Source organism: Vidua macroura, chromosome 16 (genome assembly GCF_024509145.1).
Source record: "Vidua macroura isolate BioBank_ID:100142 chromosome 16, ASM2450914v1, whole genome shotgun sequence".
In the NCBI taxonomy this organism is placed as follows: domain Eukaryota; kingdom Metazoa; phylum Chordata; class Aves; order Passeriformes; family Viduidae; genus Vidua; species Vidua macroura.
The window spans coordinates 6,237,822-6,259,346 of NC_071586.1; the positions used below are offsets into that span (position 1 = coordinate 6,237,822).

The window sequence follows — 21,525 nt, forward strand, 5'->3', positions numbered from 1 at the left end:
TACCAGGATGGCACTCCAAGGACAACCAGCAATCTGTCAGTGTCCTCATTAAAGGACTTAAATGGGAATAACTTCAAACAATGGCCTCAGTCTGCAATTGCTCTGTAACGTTGCCCAACAAAGATTTGTTTCTAAAATTTGTCTTATGATTTACAGAATTCGTAACATTTTATACAGCATAAGGGCAGGTGCTGCTTATTTCAACATCATCAGAAATAGGCAGCACAATTCATTCTGTTGGCACTAAATTTTCAAACACTTTCAGTGGTGTATTTTTACTAAGTTGCTGTAAGATCTAAATTTATTTTTTAATTTTACATTCTGCATTTACATACAATAATTAGAGTGCCTAAAGTATACTTGGGAAGCCATATAATTCTTTGTTTTTATTTTACTTCAGTATTTATTCTTGACCAGCAGAGGCAAATTATTTGCATCATTTTCAGACACAGAAAGCATGAACTCCTGGGGAAACAAAAGCTTATGATTTAAAAATAAGATATGAATCATTCAAGATTTCTTATGCAGGCTTCTGAAGGAAGACACATACAGTGCTTTTAATTTAAAGAGTTTTGTGATCATGGTCACAAACTGCTATCCTATTTTACACTTGCAGGGAACAGAAACAGATTAATTGATTTGGATTTAATGGCAGGGTGGTGTTAAAAATACAAATATTAGTGAGAATGACAGCTCAGCTCTGCAAGCTCTGCAAATCTATTCCAGGAAAACAGTCTGTACTTTTTTAAATAGAAGATGAGGAGTGTTATTACTTTCCTAGTATTAAGAAGCTGGCACCAGGATTTTATATAGCTTGACAGCAATAAAAGTCTTACAACTTGTGTCAGACCCTGAAGACTGATATTGAAGGTATAAAATACACACTGCTGGTGGTAATGAAATCATCTGCCATGGATTCTTTGGTACCTCATTCTGAATGCCAGAGACATATTTGAAATGTTTTGTGTTAATTACAAATGTTATAAAATATGTTTTGGAGAAGAGTTGAATAAGGAATGTTTGATTGTTGAATTCTTCTAGGAGCTATTTCCTGGTGACCTGCACTAGATACATAAAACCAGCAAATAAGATTTTCATCTGGGCACTCTCACAGCTAGAGGAACCCAGCATACAGCAAAGCTGCTTAGAGTCAACACTTAATGATTTAATTAATGTTTTACTACTACAAAGTAAAGTTGATTTCTACAGACAGTGCCATGAATCCAACTTTGCTGCAGCTCCTAATGGAGCATAAAAAATACTGTTATGCAAAGCCAATCACTTCAGTTTTCTTCTCCAACTCTTATCTTGATTTCCATTTATGATTATGCTAAATTAGAGTAAAAAATAAAACCATTTACAGTAGATTAAGTAGATTATATCCATCATATCCTGTCACTCTTCCCCATTTCTCTATGTGTTTTATAGCAATGGAATAATTCTTTCAAACAATATATACACCTTGGTCCTTTGTGCATCACAAGGAACTTCTCCACTGAGGCAACTGAAGTATTTGAGGGCAAAAAAAAATCACATGGACATTTCCAAGTGTGACCTTTCTAACTAGTAAATACAGATTTTTAACCTAGAGTAGTCCTTAGCATCTTCCCTGGAAATTTAGAACAGTCTTGAGCCCAATGCTCTGTGTCACCATTGCAGCAGGCTGACAACAAAAGAGAAGTCATAAAAGTAAATCCTTTCCTTTTGTAAATATTATGTTAGAAAAACAGTTTATGAAAGGAGTTTCAGATGTTTTCGTAAAGGTCACACCTATATTACAAGAACCCGTTTCCTGTAATTGTGAATGCAAAGCCTAGTCAAAATCAGGCAACTATGATCAATTTGTGATTAAAATGGTGAAAAAATCTGTAATTATACAGTGAAAAGAAGTCTGGGGTTAGGAAAAAACACCAACGTCACAAGTGAGATTCTCATCTGAAGAAGTTCCATGTAACTGCACTGACTTCACTGGATGCTTTTATGGAGCTGAAGACCTGACTGTATTTACAATGCATTTGAAACAAATGGAAGATTACGAGGAAATTGCAGCCTTAGGTACTTCAGCAGATACTTAAATGACTATAAGGAGAATATTCAAGGACATATCCATTAAATGGGGGCGAAGGGGGAAATTTAGTGAAGAAATAGCAAATAAATAAATGAAACGGTATCAGATTCAACTATTGTATTCTAAAACATCTACAGAGCCTTTCATTTTGGGGAGTTTTAAGCTTTCTTTTCAAAAAGCATTATTATTCCTCTGCTTTATACAGACTTAAATTCCGTATGTGTAATAAAAAAACTAAGTTCCAATTTTCTACATTCAAATGCAAACTAGAGTGATATTTGTAAAAAACAAAATTATTCCGTTATTTTCATTTAGCTGTCATCTTGTCATGTATTGAGACATGCATCTAAATCATTGCTGAAGTAGGAATACAGATGTAATCTCAGAAGTACTTTGACTGCACACCAGAAATATTTTTCTTTCATTCCTCAGTGTCTCCAACTATTGAGATTACTGGTGGAGGTTGCAAGGCAGGAGTACAATTTATCAGGGCAAGAAAATTTTTACAGAGGAATTTCTAAGATAAATCTCAAAGTATGACAACCCCAAGATGTTACACTTGGTATGAGTAAATATTGAGTTGGAAGAAGCAGTTTTCTCTTCCAGCTTCTTAGCTAGATTCCACCACATCCATGTGAACAAGAAACAGCAGTGAAAATAGAAGGTAAAGAGAAAATGAAAACTTTTTGTTTCTTTCTGTCTTGCACATGAGTATACAGTTTACAGCAAAACATCTCCCCATATGTTTCACAGCAGAAGGAAGTAATCCTTCAATTTGCTTCTTGCAGAATGTTATTCCTGAACTTTGTATGTGACAAAATCCTGTCGTTGCAGGAGAAGGGCACTTCAACGTTCCCACGCTTGGGCACAAAGCAGCCCAGCTCTCCTGCTGCTGTCATTTACAGATTAATATATTATAGAGTAAGTTGTTTTTAATTAGTGTATCCAGTCTATAAATCTGTCCCTGTTGTCAGAACTGCACATTTTACTTCCCAATTCCAGCAAATTACAGGAATATTTCTCTGGAAATCTCATCCTCGGCTATTGTCATGACATCTTAGCTTCCCAGCTCTGACTTTTCCAGGAGCTCAGCAGGGGCCACTCCCAGCTGCTGTAACAGCTGAGGGAAGCCCTGGTGGTACTTTGTGCCTGCCAGGGAAAAGGCTGCAGGAGTTGGTCAGTTGAGGAAAGAAATATTTATTATCAACTTTTGTTAAATGAAAATTAAACTCTAAACCAGAACAAAACTGGGGTCAACACAGGACCAAATCAATTTTCCACTCCACAGACAAAGAGAGGGACAGTCACTTCACTGGTAAGACAGTATTATGACAGGAAGGGAAAAACCAATATGAAAGAGAGTTTAAAAAGCAATCCAGAGCATGATTTTATTTAAATAGCAACAAGATTATCATGACGGGACTACAAGTAGGACTTTAACGTTATCTTAATTGCTTCATTCTTACTCTCTTTCACAGAGATCAGCAAAAATAATTTTTCTCTGATTTTGCACCACTGCAAATCATACAACCCATTTTCATAAAGATTTATAGCATATGGTGCCAGGTCCCCATACACAGTGCAAGCTGTTCCCTGTTTAATGAAATATCATAGTTATTTGTCAGTTTTATAAAGACTGAAAAAAAACGAAAGCCAGAGGTTAGTCATGAATTCAACTGAATAATTTAGCATCACATCAAAAATATACTGGATAAAATTATTTGTTCTGATCTCAGATGTAGGTAAAAACATGCATCTTGCAGGGTGTTAACTTGGCACCATTTTTCATGGATTACTTGAAGTGGTGCATTGATTCCCTGGTAAACATGAAGTGAATTGCATTTCTCTGCCATGAATATCCAGGCCCCAGCCACAGGGTTTTCCTTTGTGGGAGGGCACAGACCCATACCAAACTTTCAAGTAAATGCAAGCACTGAAGTGGAAGAGCGGAAAGGAAAACCTTTCCTCCAAGACACCCTGCATATTTTTGAATCTTTAAGTTATTAAATTCCGCCTCTATTCATTAAGAGATAAGAGCAGGCAATTCCCAACGCAAACAGTTCACTGAGGTGCCCAGAGAGAAAACTCCTCCATTATCACCATGGGAGCAATTTGAGGGAGGTTATACAAAAATTTGTACTTCCACACAAAGCATAGCAACATGTGAGGGTGGAAATAATTTACTTATTCTTACAAAACGCAGAAAATACTTGTTTCTCAAGGACCTGTCACCTCTCTGGCCTTACGCATGTTGAAACCAGAGCCAGAAAAAGGGTGGAATTCTTCTTACTCTGTAATTTAACTGGTGCAAATGCACAGCCACTAAATGTATAAAGGTCAACTAAAAGGACAAACTAAAGCCTTACTTTTTATTTTAAAATTTTGCTCTAGGAGAGGAACACTGAAGTTAGAGAAGGGCAGTAGAAAGCAAGGGAGAACATTATGGCTTTCCAATATCTGACATGTCCCCTTTTTTATTTCATGGAATAAATATCAATGAAACATGACTTCAAAAGGTTAGCACTGGCCTAATCAAGCACGTTCTTTCCCATTTCCAGAGGGAGTCTGCAGAAATTCATTTTGCAAAGACTTCTGTATTTTTAGGTCATGGCTTCATCCTAAGAATTTTGCTAGATAACAGGTTCTGTGGGTTTTTTTCCCTTTTAATATATCCATTTAATGTTATACTACCTATTTGGCTTATCTAGGCCTGTTACAAGACCTCTGAAGTTTGTTTGTCACTTTTTTTTTTTGGTACTAGAATAGCAAATAAACAAAGAGAAAGCAATGAGAACAGAGTTTCTAGCAATCATAGCAAAGTCACCTGGGTTTGATCCTTTACATTTTCAAAAAATAGAGTGTCATGTCTAATGAAAGTAACTCAATATGTGATTACAGTGAAATAACTTAATTATGGAAGATGACTAGTTTTGCACAGAGCTCATGAGCCATTCCTGGGCTGGAGCTCACTCACCATCTGGGTTTTCTTTCACAGATTGTTCAAACACTGGAAATGGTGGTGGCTCAGTGTGAGTTCCTGATCAACCAGGACAGACAGGTGAAAAATGCTTTCAAAGGCTGAAGTGAGCCAAGAAGACTGTGACCAGACAATAAAATCCTAAGATCCACATGAATCAGCAGGGATTTTGGGGTGGTCATTTGATGGAAAGTTTATTAATAAGATGCTTCCTTTCTAGATAGACTTTCATTCCACAGTTACAGAAATGTTTTGCATTACTATGTTTACCATGAATATTTCAATGAGGAAGGGCAAAATTTTGGGTCTACAAAATGGCAATATGGAGCTGCTTTGCTATTTGGGTAAGTAACAGCTATTCTGCAGCTTTTGCGGTCAAAAACAATCCAAATATAAGAAGTAGAGTACTGATGCCTCAAAGAATAAAGGCAGAATAAAAAGTGTTTCAAAAAAAAAAAAAAATCTATTTGTTTTGCACGTTCAAATATTTCTTGAATATAAATCATTGACTCTTTAACCCAAGCTGGGTCATGTTGTTCTGTACATCAGTGTAATCAGCACTAATTTAAAATACTTCACCTTTATGGGATTTGTATGCAAGTTTTGTTTCCTGTCAGTATTTCACCCAGAAAATAAATATTGATAAACATGTTTGACCTAATATGTTGGGGAGCAAGGAGGATGGATTATATCTGAGTATCATTTCCCTTATGCCCCTTGCCATGACTGCAGATAAATGCTTTGCCATTTTTTAAATTTAAATTTCTCTTTTAAATTTAGATTTTTTTCATGGTTTGTATAAGTCCTTCTGCTTTATTCATGTAATAGTCGTCACTAAACTGATGTAAATAAACAGCTTCTTGAAGAGCCCCGGATCTCATTTTCCATAGGAAAATGACTTTAAATGAGCCACGGAGCACACCTTTCACCTCAAGGAACACCTGAGTTCACGTGGAGAGCTCTTGAGTCTGTCCTGTCAGTGAAACCTCTTCAAGCAGTTGTCGTGAATAATGGGAGAGCAATCGGGAAAATTAAGGACTTTCCAAAGACAGGAAAAGCAATTGCTCTGAAGTTACTCCAGTTAATAGTGGTGAAAGTAACTGGCTTTCTGCTGTGTGGGAATGTTCATCTGCCAACAATTTACAACTGAGACACCAAAACAAAGCTTTGGTGACAGCATTAGGAAAAAAGATGGGGTCCTGTTCCAGCTCTCCCCATGGCAACATGAGAAAGTTTAGAACACAGTGAGGGTGACTTGTTCAGGTCACCTACTCAGCTGAGAAAAAGAAACAATGAAATAATGCAATGCAACCCCAAACCACGATTTTACTGCAAAACTATCAAAATGCACTTGTCGGAAGGTAGAAAGCCTAGGTGCATTTTTGGAAACAAAAAACATTTTTCAGCCTCATAGAAGGCAATTCACCAGGTGTCAAATAAAAAGCATTAAGAGAGCATCAGTGGGCTTGCAAATTAGCCCAATGAAAGGCCAAGACTCAGGAATTCCAGCAGGGATACACAGAAGCATTTTAAGAAAGGAAAAATCTAGTTAACCTTCATCTCCTAGTACTGGTAGTTCCTTATAACTCACATAATTCATATCTTGAAATAAAATACCATAAACACATATGATGTATGAAGGATACCAACCAAATAAGCTGGACAGATGTCTAGAAAATAAATAAAAATCTTTGTATATAGACTGTTCATCCCCTCTATGTCTCATATTCCACTGGGGTTTTATTTTCCAGTGTTCCCTTTGTTTTATATCACTCTGCTTCTTACTACCAAAACAACATACTGGGCTATGGGGAATACCTCACCTTCCTCCAGTTGCACTCTGTGACTGTGGAGAATTATCTATCAAATCAATTAGTTCATTCACTTTGAATCGCATCTGCTCCCATAAGGCCATCACAGGTGAGCTTCTCATGATTCATGGGCATTTTGGGGAACTTAAATGGATATAAAAGCAAAGCATTTAGGTTACAGTGAGTTATATTATTTCTCAGAGCAGACAGCTAGGTCTAATTATTAATCTTGAAAACAATCCTCCTGATAATGGCTATGCTTCCTGAAATAAGGCCTGCACATGGGGTTTAACCAGTTTCAAAATGAATCCCAGATAGCCAGGTTTTGGTAAGTCAGATGGATCTCTGACACAAAGGAAGATTCTAAAATTTCCAAGCAACTCCAAATAAGCACTGAGAAACAGTGCTTTATCTTCCTCTTCAAATAAGAATTGAAGCTTGCCAATTGATATTGTTTCGGTTTTCAGTAAATAAAATTTTATTGTAATAGTTAAGACTTACATACTTTACTGCCCCCAAGGATTGTATCAAAAGTTTTTAAAAAGCACAGTGGTCACATTTTGTCTGATTAACAGCTTTTTACAGCACCAGCCTAATTTATTTTCTTTTTAGGATCAGTTACCCATATTGACTTCACTCTACCACAGCCATAAGTTTAAACCTGCACACAAGTTTCTGTGAGCCATCCACAGAATATGCTAGAATCCAATTTACTTGACATCTTCTTGGGTATCTGCTAAATTAAAATATAATATGGTAATATTTTAGCTAAGTAAAATTTGATGTGTTTATATTACTATTGCTGTGCAATCAAAAAGTGTAAGTGGTCTGAATAGCTTATGGAATCATTCAAAAATCAATGCTATGCAATAATTCCTCCCTGGAACAAATTTTCATTCCAGGTATTTAGTATGCAAGACACTAAGCATTTTGAATAATTATATGACTTTAAAATGTCATTTTCATACATATTGTATACCTCAACCTAGAGGAAAAGTTGCTTAGAACAAGGATTTAGGGTGGTTGAGGATAAGTTTAATTCTCTGTTCAAATCTCTTCTCTAGTACAAGTATTGCACAAGAAAATCCTACAATATCAAACCACTTACAGCTCACACATGGACAAAAGTTATGAAAATTTACAGCTTTTGCCATTAGGAGCTTTTAAAATAACAGTATCCAATCTTATTAACCCTATAAACAGAATCAAAACCTTACATACCCAAAATAACACTTAAATATACTATGGCCAAGAATTCAGCATTAAATCCAAAATTAATGGCAATTTATCATTTAATAGCAGCTGAATTAAGCCAAACAGGCTGTTTACTTATAGTATGCATTGCACGTGTGCATAAATGTCATACACTATACAGAAAGATAAGCATAATTGAATATAAATAAAAATGCCTTAAGACATCATCTCCTTATCTGAAAACATTTGGCCTCAACTGAGTGTTAAAATACTTCTCACTTGTGTTGAGGATGAGAAGCCAGAAAACCATTAACTAAGTCATTTCCATACATCTCCACTTAGCAAGTAAAAACGAAGGTAACAAACAACCTCCTCCTCCACCCCCTTTCACCAAATGGTGAGTATAAAACATTCGGGGAATAAAAGAAATATAAAGCCAATTTCATTTTCTACCGTGTGCTTGTAACTGTGCTTTTCCTTGATGAGCCAGAAATCTTGGGCCAGCACCTCTGTGAATCTGCTTCAGCAGCACTGGACAAAGAGAGAAACTCAACAGCCAGAGACAAGCTGGGGAGGGCAAACAGACAGATGGGAAGGGAAATTTTTAAGTGGAAGGCTGAGCAGAGTTCAAGGGAGCCATTCTAAGCAGCTTTCCATGGCAACAGAGATTTGTAGGATAAATTTAAGTATCAGAGGAAGATAAGAGATTGAAGACTCTTGATCTCATCAAGAAGACAGGCATTTTGGTTCCCCAAGTAGTCTGGGTGCTAAACAAGAAGAGGAACAAACCTGACTCACCTGCCTTGGGAAAGCAGAGTGACAAAACCCTTGTAACTCACCCAAAGAACATATACTGCTTTTAAATTCTTCTTGGAAGAAGTGTTTCACAATGCTGAATATGCTCCTCTGCTCTGAGGTACAATCAGCACATCTGAAGAAGTGACTGTACTCAAGGGAAGTTCCATTTATGCTTATCCTTTATATTCTCCTCTTCAGGCACCGTCTTCGGCCTCTGGGCAAAACTGCAGCTGCTCTTGTGTTATGCTAATAGATGTGACAGGCTTTCTCAGAGTGAGGGATCAGCCCATCAATCTAGAAGTGAATTTCCTTTTCCATTCTACATTTAAGAGCAGCAGGTCAGAAGCAAGTTCAGTTACAAAATTTCTGATATGTGATCTAAATCCCTACTTACGTATTGCCCTAGCTCAAGAGGAGAGGGTGACTAACTGCTTATCCTAGAATTAATCCTACTGATAAGAAGGCAGCACAAAATACACCAACAATGAACGGTATTTCACTGGTACTCACTGCAGAGCCTTTGAACAATCACAAAACAAACCACATCTGTGCTAAAGCAGTTGCAAGGGCTCCAGTGCTCAGAGCTACTGCATCCACACCAGAAGGAACACAGGAAGGCTGTGGAATTCAGCTGCAGGCAGATCCAACAGTTTCCCCCATCACTGTGCAATCCAGATAAGGACATAAGCATTCAGCGCATTCTGTGATGAAGGGTGAGGTAATGCAACAGAAATGTGCAGACAAAAAACTCTAATGCATCTACTTTTCTGACTACCCACACTGTTCCACACATTTGACTTAAATCTACATTTTCTTTTTGGCGTTCTATTTAAGGATGCACCAACCTATTTAGTTGCAAGAATATCACACATCAAGAGATTTCCCAAGCATTATTCCCATAAGCAAATAATACTCCAGGCAGAAAAGCTTTACCAACATACATTCAAATTACTGAGACTTTCCATGGGCAGTAAAACTACTTCTGTGAAATAGCTTAGCTTGTTACTTTTCCTTAGTTATGCAGAGGCAAAATATCTTTAAGCATGGCTCTGATTTACAGTTAATATCAGAGGGAAAACATAACATCAAGAAAGGAAATGTTCCAAATACTATTTATCTCCTTACAAGGCATAGTAATTCTTTCTAGAAATTATTATAAATTTATCAGTCATACCACACACTGTAAATGCTGCAGTGCTACAGCACACTGAGTATCTCATTTCCAGCTATTAAAAAAAAAAACATTTTTGTACAATGTGAAGAGGAATGAAGACATTTTCCTTAACCTGCACAATATCTTTGAAGAGAGAAACATCATAATCCTTGTACTGAACACAAATAAGTAGCAAAAGTTATTATATGGGTTGATGGTTTTAAGCTCAGAAATTTTGATTAGTTGCATTTAACAACACAAAGCATGCAGCATTTTCCTGGATAGGTACAATACCAAAAAGAATAAATTACCTCCATGGATTTCTGTGAAAATATGAAATTATACTTTTGAGTTTTTCTAACCTAGGCATGAAACAAAAAAAGGCTTGTAGCTAATCTTGGTATATGCAACAACAGTTAGATTTTTTTCAATATCCATTGTGCAATTAAATTGCAAATGCCATCACATCTAAGTTCAATGGGAGCTCAGCGTGCTCAAAAGTTTTCAGGGTTTGCTTAAGCAGAAAGGAGCATCTGCACAAACGTGAGGGTTCATCCATGCCCGGTTTATTTTTGCTATTCTGTGTGTCCTCAGAAAAGATTTTCATGCTCAGTCAACTGAAATAGTTTCTCTACAAGCACAAAGTGGGAGTTCTTGATCATTTTTATTAACAGAACAAAGGGATTTAGATGCCAATCCTTTGGGTTCCTTTGGAAAAAACCCTTTTGTGTGGGATGAGTAACAAACAAAACACCTGTTCTTACAAGTTGTTAAAAGCTTTCAGTTCCACACATAAAAGATGAGTACTTGTTACATTTTGGGGACCTTATGCAACAAAGCTTGTTAAGGAAGTAGCAGTTGCAGTTCATATTTCAGTGTAAGGGCACAAGGGAATGTGCTTCCCCTTAAATTGTTCCATCTCCATTTGTCTGTGTCCCCAGTGCCATACTCTGGAACAGCAAAAAAGTACAAAGACTGCTTTTCTTTTGCAGGTCCTTTAGAAAGAACGTATGATATTGAAAATCCAGTCTGAAAATTACTGACTTGAAAGCAGCATCCCAGCCATTTCCACCCGATACCTGATGTTCCCAGCAGGTGTATTATTTCACCATTATTAAACATGTCATTAAGTAATTTAGGATTGATCTTCACAACGACTTGCTGGGATGTAATACCAGAAAGGAAAAGATAAAAGCTATGATCTGATTCCTTGCAATATATTGCAATATATTCTACAAGAACTCCTGAAATACAGGTGAAATGTGGAAGAACAGGAGAAGATGTCAGTGCACAGCTCTCACTAGGCAGTTCTGACTTTCCTCTCAGTGACTCATAATTCTCTGTATATAAGCAATGTGATTTCAAGTTTGTCAGGTAATAATACTTCATGTTACATTAACAGATAATTTTAAAAACCCAAATAATTAAGCTGTACCAAATCTCCACCTTCTCTGCAAGGAAGACAATCTTCTGGAGCAAGCAGGGATTGTTCTGTGTTCAGGGGCAGATGCAGCTCACATTAGGGAGAAAAGTGCTGATTTTTCAAACCCCTACTAAATAAGACCGTCTTTCTGCAGAGTATGTATTGAACATTGGGAAAGAAAAGAAAACTGAGATGTACAATCTTTGCCATACTGCTCAGCATGCTCCATTCCACAGAAAGTGGCACTGCTCGCCCAGGTGAAGCTCTTGAGGAGATGGATACCTGGACAATCCCATGAGACCTGCCATTCCTCCTGATGGGCAGACAGCTCTTCCTACATGGCAACAGTCTGTCAGTCCATTAGAAACCCCAGAGAGGAGCAGGAGCACGCTCATGTAGAGGAAAGCTCCCTTCTGGTCCTGCCTCACCATGGGAGGAAATTGGGTTGCTAAAGATCAGGTCAGGAGCAGGGTACTCAGGACAAAAGCATCTCCATAAACCACACACAGAACAAATGACCATGTTTGTGTCACCAAACACGTGCTGCAGGGAATGGGCCAACATCCCACAGCAGGGATCTTCTCTGCTCAGCTTGCCTGGCACAAACTGCAAAATCACTGGCAAGGAATTCAGAATCCCTGAGCTACTCAAAGGATCTTGGATAACAAGAGTGGAGGAGAGAAGCAAAATTCCACCCACTGGAGAGGGAACAGTTCCCCTTTATAGGCCTGGACAAGAAGCATAGATGTTGGAAAGCACCACAAGACAGGAGGAGTCAGGTGAGTTCTGACCCCCTACCAGGTGTCCCACAAGTTAAAATTTCATCTGGAACATTGCCTCCAAAAGCCATTTCTGGTGACAGCTGAGCTACTTCCAACACATCTTATACCAGTTCTGCTGTCCAGAGCTGGCACAGAGCCACAGACAAACATTCAGCATGTTGGAAATAGATGAGCACTGCAAAACAAATTAACTCCCTCACGGGTATCAGCAAATATTTCCTTTCACTGTTTGTGGATTACTATTAGTAAAAATTTGGACAACCACTGGTTCTCAATGAAAGTATTACACATGAATTTTTTTATCCAATTCTAAATGAAACATTTTCATTTGAAAACACAAACAGGAATTCCTGTCATTTGAATTCATGCTCATTTTCAGAAAATATAGAAAAGCTCAGAGCAGAAGTAATGCAATGTGACAGGTGACCAGACACAAATCACAAACAGCTAAGGAATGCCATTTACAAAAGCCCATTTCTTCAAGTTAATCACCCTTATTAATAAACAAATACTAATAATAACACAATTTAAAATAAAATTAGTGAGAGCCAATAAAAGTTTAACTCACTCAATTACAGCAATAATTGTCCATTACTCTCCATAATGTAGCTTAGCCAGGACTAATGTCTGTCATTTCAAACTGCAATTGTAAAATGACTGGATCATAAATCGGGATTTTCACAAAAGCTACATTTCAACAGCTCTCAGTTCCCAAGATATAACAGGTTTCCTCTGTAATAAGGAGTAAGCCTTAGAGTGAGACAGAATAAGGCATATCCTTGTAAATCTTTCCTCCCGGAAGATTTACTTATCTCAAACAAAAGATGGAATAGTTTAGCACAAATCATGTCACAATGCCCCACCTCATGAAATGTCTTAAACACATCCATACAGAAATAGTTTCTAATCTCTTTCAAGTGATGTCTGGTCTAAAAGTGGGTTTTTTACTAAAAGAGGTTTTTTTAGTACATATGGATGATGATGTGTTGCATTTGATGCCCATAATACAGGCTATAACTTGATTTAAATTATCTTAGTGTCTCAGTAACACAATCTGATTGTGGAATAAAAATTAAAAACTATAAATTCTATTAATGTCTAATTAAAAAAAAAATCAAGCTTGTAAAATAAACTGTGTTGTACATACTAAATCTTATACTATATGTGTAGTATTATTTACACCAGAAGACTTCTGCAGTTTCATTACCCTCCAGAAGATTAAGCAGCATATTTTCCTTGTAATTTTTTGCCCAACCAATCTCATTAAGGAGTTAAATTTATTATTATACAGTCACTCCATAGAAACAAGACATACTAACGTGTTCTTGCTCTCTATGTAAATATCAGCTTGTGGTGATCAGTTACAACATCCCATTTGTTTTTTCTATGAAAAATTGTTATTTCTTACAAGCTCACCTAAACCCCTAAGAACAGATTTTATAAACTATTCATGAGCAAAATTCAACACAAAGCATGGAATTATGTATAAATAAACATAACATACATAAATTCATATACAGATGCTTGACACTCTAGTGGAAATTAGCATTTATGGAAAAGTATGGCCTCTCCATAAAGAAGGACTCAAAATATTACTTGAAAATGAGACCACCAAATTAAACTGAGCACTCAGCTGAGCAATGGTATTTGTGCATACCTTGGTGCCTGTGGAAATTAAATGGATGCATAAGGGATGTTCTCATCAACTTATTTGTATCAATTGCAATACAACAAGGAGAGGAATTTGGGAAGACAATGCTAAAAATGTTCTCAAACAGAAGAGATACAAATTGGGCCTGATTGCTAACATCACTATCTGGGAATTTGAGAGAGATTTGTCATCTCTTCAGTTTCTTTCAGAAAATTGTTAAATGCACACAGGTACATGATGAAGCCCATGCCTTCATGTGAATGAATATTAGGTAATTTCCCAAAGTATTTAAACATTTCTATGTTTTCTTAACATGTTACACTCAGACCTCTTCCCACCCTCACCAAGTAGTAGCTTCAACACTTAGGACGAATTCCTGCCCAAATCAGAAAAAAAATAGTAAGTTAACTATTTAATCTTTGGTTTTCCTGCCCAACATAAAGATACAACATTATCTTTCCACACTTTGAACAGGCAGTCCACCTAATGCTGCTACACTGGAAGACAGCACAGCTCTCTGACCACCCCTTGGTATTTCTCACTTGGTTGTGCAGGCCAGCATCAAAAGTACCTTGTTGTTTTGGTTCTTTCTTTCGGTTTTCGTTGTTTTGTTGTGGGTTTTCTTATATGTCTTTGCAGAAAAATCTGAAAACGTGGACATTTAAAACCAAATGCTAATGATGCAACCAATTAATCAGTGCAATCAACAGAACGTGCTGAGTACAACTACATCAAGGGAATAAGCCAAGAGACTAACAAGTAATTTCCACCAGAACAGATGCCAAAATGTCATCTGTCACTTCCCAAACATAAGGTCATGACAGTTCATTATGCATGATTAGCATACTTCCCTCTTGCACAACAGCCTGCTCACCAGATCCCAGTCAGTTTGAGTGTTATGGGTAAGTGGCAACAACTGGCTGCAGTTACAGGATTTAAAGTAACGACTGCAACTACAAGAACCTCTGGAATAATCTGCTTCTCAACGAAGAACATTCTAGAAGGTCATAAAGCTGTTTATTTCCCTGCAGATACTCTGTCTTTTCCAAGGTACACCATTATACATTCGTAGGTTCCATCCAACATTTGGAGGCCATGTAATAAAAATCTGGTTTAGAACAAATCTGTGGGCTCTGTTTGTTACATAATACACCTAGTGCATGTAAAAAAATATGAACAATAGCATGTATAATTCATCAAACTTACATTATCAATGTAAGAATCCCATTGATACCCAAAATACCTACATGCTTATATACATATATACAGCAACAACATATTCCTCCTGTCACACTCCAGACATAGTGATAATTTAAGAGTTTATAAATAATTTGAAGAAACTATGGAACCACTACAGAAACAAAGACATTTACTACTTTAGTCATTAAAAGCCGAAGTATCAGACTTGATTTTAACCAAGTTTCATACTGTCAGAGCTATTTCAGTAGTTTTCCAGAAGAGGGTAAGAACAGTGATTTTAGCTCATTACAACCAGAAGAACATTACCTATAATTTACCCATCAGCCAAATTAAGCACTGGAATAGCAACAACAGCTGTAATCTGGATGAAAGGTTTGAAGACTTGTATTGAAGGTAAGAAGGGATAAAGCATTTTGTTGCTTGTTTTGTTCAGAATCCAGGTCATGTTCTGAGCTCTGTGCATATTCCCTCTCCAACCCGGTTCACAATTCCTCTTCACATCCCAGTTCCCTTTCTGCAGTCCTCCTGCCTTCCAAGTTTCTCTCTAGATTACACCTCAGACTTGCCAAGGCCATTTAAAGTTAATGAAAGTGGACTGGCTGAAATTTTCTTCAGGCTACAATTCTTCCACAGCGCTTTCATGCTTGTCTTTCATGTCAGTAATACTCTGTGTACCCACAGAAATTTAACTTAGCTTTACTACACTTGCACACAGGCAGACTGATGAAATACTACAGAAAGGAGTAGCAAATTTCATAACACATCATGCAGATCAAGCATACAGAGATTGCAGGGCTGTTCTTTTAGACTTCATCAATTTCCAAAATAATATTTCAAGCAGTTTTTCAGAAGCAAAATCCCAAAACAGCAAAAACATACAAAATCTCCAATGATTCTACAGCTGGTCAGCATCCATGGCTGTAAAACCTGCACTCATAATGAAAGGAAAGCAAATACACAACTTACTACCTGTGACAAATTACAAAAGCTTTTCCCATAACATTTTACCCTAAACAACGTCTTTATTTCTAGATCTACAGAGGATCCCAGTATAGTCATTATCATGTTAGGAGTATGTTTCTCCAAAACACAAAGGTCTTTTTCTTATGATCAGTGTATCACATTCATCACCATTAACAGTCTCAGAAGTGTTCAACTATTCACACCTGGCTCAGGAAAAAATTGATACAAAAACCCAGGTACTGTCTTCAGGAGGTGCTGAGGGAGGGAGTGGGGACTGCTGGAGTTTAATGACAGGATTATAAATGAAGTGGCATGTGGTCATAACTTCCAAACATAACCCAACCACATTCTAGGGTTTCTTGAATAGCAAATAGCACATTATGGTTCATTTATGAAATGAAATGACACATAAGCTTTCTTCTTTTTTTTAGTTTTTTTACCAACCTTGCAAAGTGGTAAACAAAAAGTCAAAACCCACAAAACTTAACACTTTCTCTTCATCTATGCAGATCTGGCATGCCCTCTTTTCCATACATGACAATCTCAGAGCAGAAAATTCTGACATTCCGAATTGCTATTTAAAGCCGTGCAGTACCTGTGTGCTTAGCTGTTTGATACCCAGGAATAGAAAACATTCATTTTTGCTGAAAGAAAGCAAGTATCCATTGCCTTGGAACAAAAAGGGTGCAAATCTCTTTCTTTACACTTTAAAAAAGGTGAATTCCTAATTTTCAGATCTGTGAAGGACTCCTTTTAAAAAACTGCTGGCATAATGCTTTCCTGGATGAAGAGCCTTGATGTTTTGTGGAAGGCATTTTCTTCTGTCATTAAAGGCTGTGACAAAAATCACTTTTGGGCTTTTTACAAATAATTAAGGGAAAATTAAATTCCTCCTGTTTTAAATGAGTTGTTTTAATTAGAAGTGGAAGAAAGACATAGCTCCCAAGTGACCCACAGTGCATTTGAAACAAACAAAAACATCATTTTCAGCAAGAAAAGCCAGTTTGTGGGTGTTGAACCCCATGTGTGCTGAGCCACACTGATGATTTCTGTAGTGCTCATAGCTAATTTACAGGCTTTCCATAATCATAGCATTACAGTGCTTCAATGATTCCTAAACATAGAGGAGTTTATCCCAACACGTCTGTCTGTAATTATCCTGTTGAACGAAAGCAAAGCAAACAGAGTAATCACATCTTAGAAAAGTGATTCCTGGGAAATTACCATATAAACCTTTCCTGTTTCTGTCCTCTCTTTGAAATGTTTCCAATTTTTGCTGTTTAACACATTTTTAGAAACCTCTAGTCATTAGAATAGAGTTTAAAGCCATTTGAGTTTTTGGGGGAAGCTCATTGCATAGAAGGTTTAGCTGAGGACATCCACCTTAGGAACAGCTTGAATGAGACCCCAAACGCAATAATAAATTTTGTGATTGCTTTTGCTTGACCAAAAACTGCCACATGCTGTTATCTGTTCCTTGTAGGTTAAGATAAAATGCCTGACTGGAATTACTAAATTTTTAGCAAACAGGAAACCTTCATTTTTAGATTAGAAGAGCAGCACTGATTAGATGGCAGTGATTACAAAGCGGCTCAGGCAGAGATGCAGAGCTTGTCGCACATCCATGGAGGACTCTCTCCTCTCAGAATTTATTGTGCCAGCCTGCCTGGATGAGCCAGGCTGTCTAATGGATCAAGGAAAAGACAAAACAGGTTCACAATTAAAGCTGAGCAAGTCCTGTATCACTCCTAGCACTCCTCATTAAGCAGGTGTTTAAATTCAGAATGTCCAGGCTGCACGAGGCAGTGCTTCGACTGCAAAGCAGGTACCAGAGGGAGCACAAAGCACACCAGGACTGCAGGACTGGCTCCTGCATAGCCAGCCCCCTCCTGCTCCTCACCACAGGGCTCTGGGCAGCAGCAGCCTCAGCAGAACTCCAGTGAAAATTCCGACAACTGCACCCCAGTCTTTTACTTTGTTCTTTCACAGTATTGTTTATTATTTTTAATTATAAAATAAACATGTTGGCAGATCTAAATCACAGTTTGAAAAACCTGACTTCCAGTTTTACAGGATCTAAATAGGAGTCAGTGAGGTTGGAGAGGTTTTGACATGGGGAAAAAGTGTTCCATAAAACCCTCAATTTCTCTCTTAGGGTCTCAGTCAGGGTACTCAACCCTGGAGTTTTCTAATTGTCCACCAGCAAAAACTGCCTACTCATAGATTCTGTATTTACATACAGAATCCTTCTTTGCATACACTGCACTCTTTGTGAAAAATACCTAATGACAGTTGATGTAGTAAGTGTCCTTTTATAGCTTTAGACCCTTCAATGATAGTCCTAATGAAAAGTGCCTCTGCAAACATTTTTTATGACTGCACTAATTAATTTGTCAAGGTCTGTAAAGCAGTCTAAAAATTGATCTCTCAGATTTTCAGAAGACACCTACATATTTATTTATGCTTTTGCAAAATGCTACATTAATGCAAACAGTGCAAGAATTAATGTGATATTAGTTTAACCTAGCATTGCTTCAATCAATAAATAAAATTAGAATAATTTACTCTTCCACGACTAAATGCTGAATTTAGCAGTTTTTCCAGATACACAGCCAGATGAGACCAGAAAATTAATTTCATTAAGAGTTCTTTATGCTGTGCTCTTCTAAAACTGAATCTAACCTTTCCCATTGGGCCCACTTGGTTATGATGGCCCTTGAATGAAATTTATCTTAGGATGCACAACACTTTAAATTGCCATCAGCATGAAGAATCACTAGGATCAGCTGCATTTGAATGAGGCCAAAAGAAAGAATTTCTGTGCCACCATTTTCAGCATGGAAAAGCTTTCCTCTAAAATAAGATGTTGGCTGTCACTTGGCACAGCAGGGAGACAAAACTGTCAAAGAAACCATCTATCCTTATCTATCTCCTTTGATACTGCTAACTCTTCTAATGCTTAGCACTGCTAAAGGCTTTAAATTCTTTCTCCTTCAGGGAAAAAATAGTCTCTTACAAGAATAAAACATTATTTGGTTTAATTCATTCTACAGGAGAAAAGATCTTCTGAAAGCTGAACGATGATCCCAAGGCCACATACACTGCAGGACTAAAATGTCCCATGGGCTTAAGGCTCACATTCTTGAAAATACCCAGCTGATGATCCAGAAGATGCCCAGTCCAGTTAAGTTCAAAGTGTTACCAGAGCCCAAATTCCTGTGGGATCCAGGCACTGGTATATTCCTAACACATCCCATACTTTCAAGCAGGGCTCTGTGTTTAATAGCTGTTGGTATTGCTCTGAGAAAGCTATCACAGTTACCCAACATCAGCTACATGTACATTTTCAACAGAGCCAACAAAAACAGGAACTGCCAGAGCTCGTGTAGCCTATGGATTACACTGCAGCAGCCAGGGGACTGAGGGCACAAAGGCCACAGATCACAGGAAAATCCCACAGCTGGCTGCTTTTGAGTGAAGACAGTGCTTCTGAAAGTTGCCAAATGACAACTGCAGAGCCTTGATGTGCTTCGAAACTTCAGAAGAGGGGTAGGTATAAACAAATCCATATTCTGTAGACTGCTTTGGAAATCCCCCCCTTATTCTTCACTGTCACCCTCTGATAAGTGCAGCTTCACAGACCATGACAACCCTAGGAGTGCCAAGCAAAGCCACACGTTGTCATTTACCTACTGAACACACACTAGGTGCTTGACATGATTCATTATAGGTGTTTTCATACTGCCCCAAAGAGTTTTCACACCAGTTTGAAATATGACAGTTGGCTACAAGTTATGGAAGCACAAGCTGAGAATTACAGAAACCACGAGATGACACAATTAATCAGTATACAGAGAGGGCAAACAACATTGCTGTGTTGTTCAGGTATCACCAAAGAGGGGAACATCCCAGTTCACCATTGCCAACTTGGGTGAAAGTCAGACCAATTGCAGGGAGGGAGGGACATAAATAAGGACAGACCACTGAGGTACCAACACCTCCTACCTCCACCAAGGAAACTGAAATTATGCTCTTTTGATGTCAAGACTGAATTAATATTAAACCATTCACTATTAAAACAAGCAGGAATTAATATTTCTTGCTTTTATGGGAACAGAGCACAAGAGCCATTCACAGGGAGAAATGGTTCAGCAGAAGGTTGGTATTGAGCCAGAGGCAGGGCATAGTCTCTTCCTAGCAGTCACAAAGCTCTTACTGAACAAAAGCTGGAGCCATGGCTGTATGGGCCAAATCCCAATCCTTTCCTTGTGCCACAGGGCTGAAGAGTGAGAGAGAGAAATCCAGCACTCCCTGTATTGCGCTCACTGACTCCTTTGATTCAACTGTAATCATTTCAAACACTGAAAATGCATCTTTGTCTTTGCAAGAACTATCTTGGTCAACAGTGCTAATGTGAATCCTCCAAGAAGAACATTTCTAACCAGAACAGAAGCCTCCTGGAATGAAAGGCAGGATTCTTTCTAGACACAATTCTCTTCTAAGATTTTTATAAACACTTTAAAGGCCAGAATTGTTGCATGCAAGCTCCTCCTAAATGAGAATTAGTAGTTGCCAAGCAACTTTCAAAAGATTACCATAAAAATTCTACAGAAAAATAATCACTAACATATACAAAAAGCACAGGAATTTGTGGGGGAGTAGAAGAGTTTAAAATGAAAAAAAAAAAAAAAAAAAAAAAAAGGAAGAGAGAGAAGAGACACCAGAAACATTAAGTTTTCAAACTTTCTTTAAGCACTTGCTGTCACTAAATGCAGTTCTGTATGCAAAGCACAGCTCCACACCCATCTTAACATTTTACCAACAAAGAAATTCCAGGCTTCTGAACCTTAATAGCAGTTCATGCTTTTGGAAAATAGTAGCTTAGTGTCCCCAGCTACCACTGCCACAGATCTGTATCTTAAACATGTGCCAAGGTACCTCTCTCACAGTCCATCTCTTTAATCAGTCCTTAACATTTGTATTTTTAGCCTCATCCTTCTTCCCCCACCCTCTGTGCTGACCAACCCTAGGGAAGACCTGGAATAAACCTCAAAAGTTCAAGAAATGGCTAACTCAATAATTACAACAACTTTTTGAGGTTTCTACATCCTCCTTGGAGGATGGGAAAATATACATTATAAAAAATATACATTATAGACTAAATAGCCAGGACCACAAAGCAGCCCTTTAAATCATAACCTTTCCAGCCAGGCAAAACAATTGAAAGCAATTGAACTTGAAGCTTCTATTATCTCATCCCAATTCCCTGAAGCCTTAAGGAGACAAGAGATACCAACAACCATGTCTCCTGCTTCTTGGATTTTCTGATTCTTTTTGCTGTCCCAAAGCAGGGAGATAACACACAAAACTAAAGCATTTTCTAACACAGCAACAAAAGATGTATTTCCTTACTCCCACTTGTCACCATTAAAACAACACATGGCTGAAGGAAAAAATACGTTGAACCTGCCATTTAAGGGCTCCTGCTGTAAGCAGAGGGTAATG

General features: G+C 37.7%; 1 protein-coding gene across 1 annotated transcript in view; it reads right to left on the minus strand.

The window, feature by feature from the left end:
- GRIN2A (glutamate ionotropic receptor NMDA type subunit 2A) overlaps positions 1-21,525 on the minus strand; it is a 156,842-nt gene that overhangs the window by 65,318 nt on the left and 69,999 nt on the right.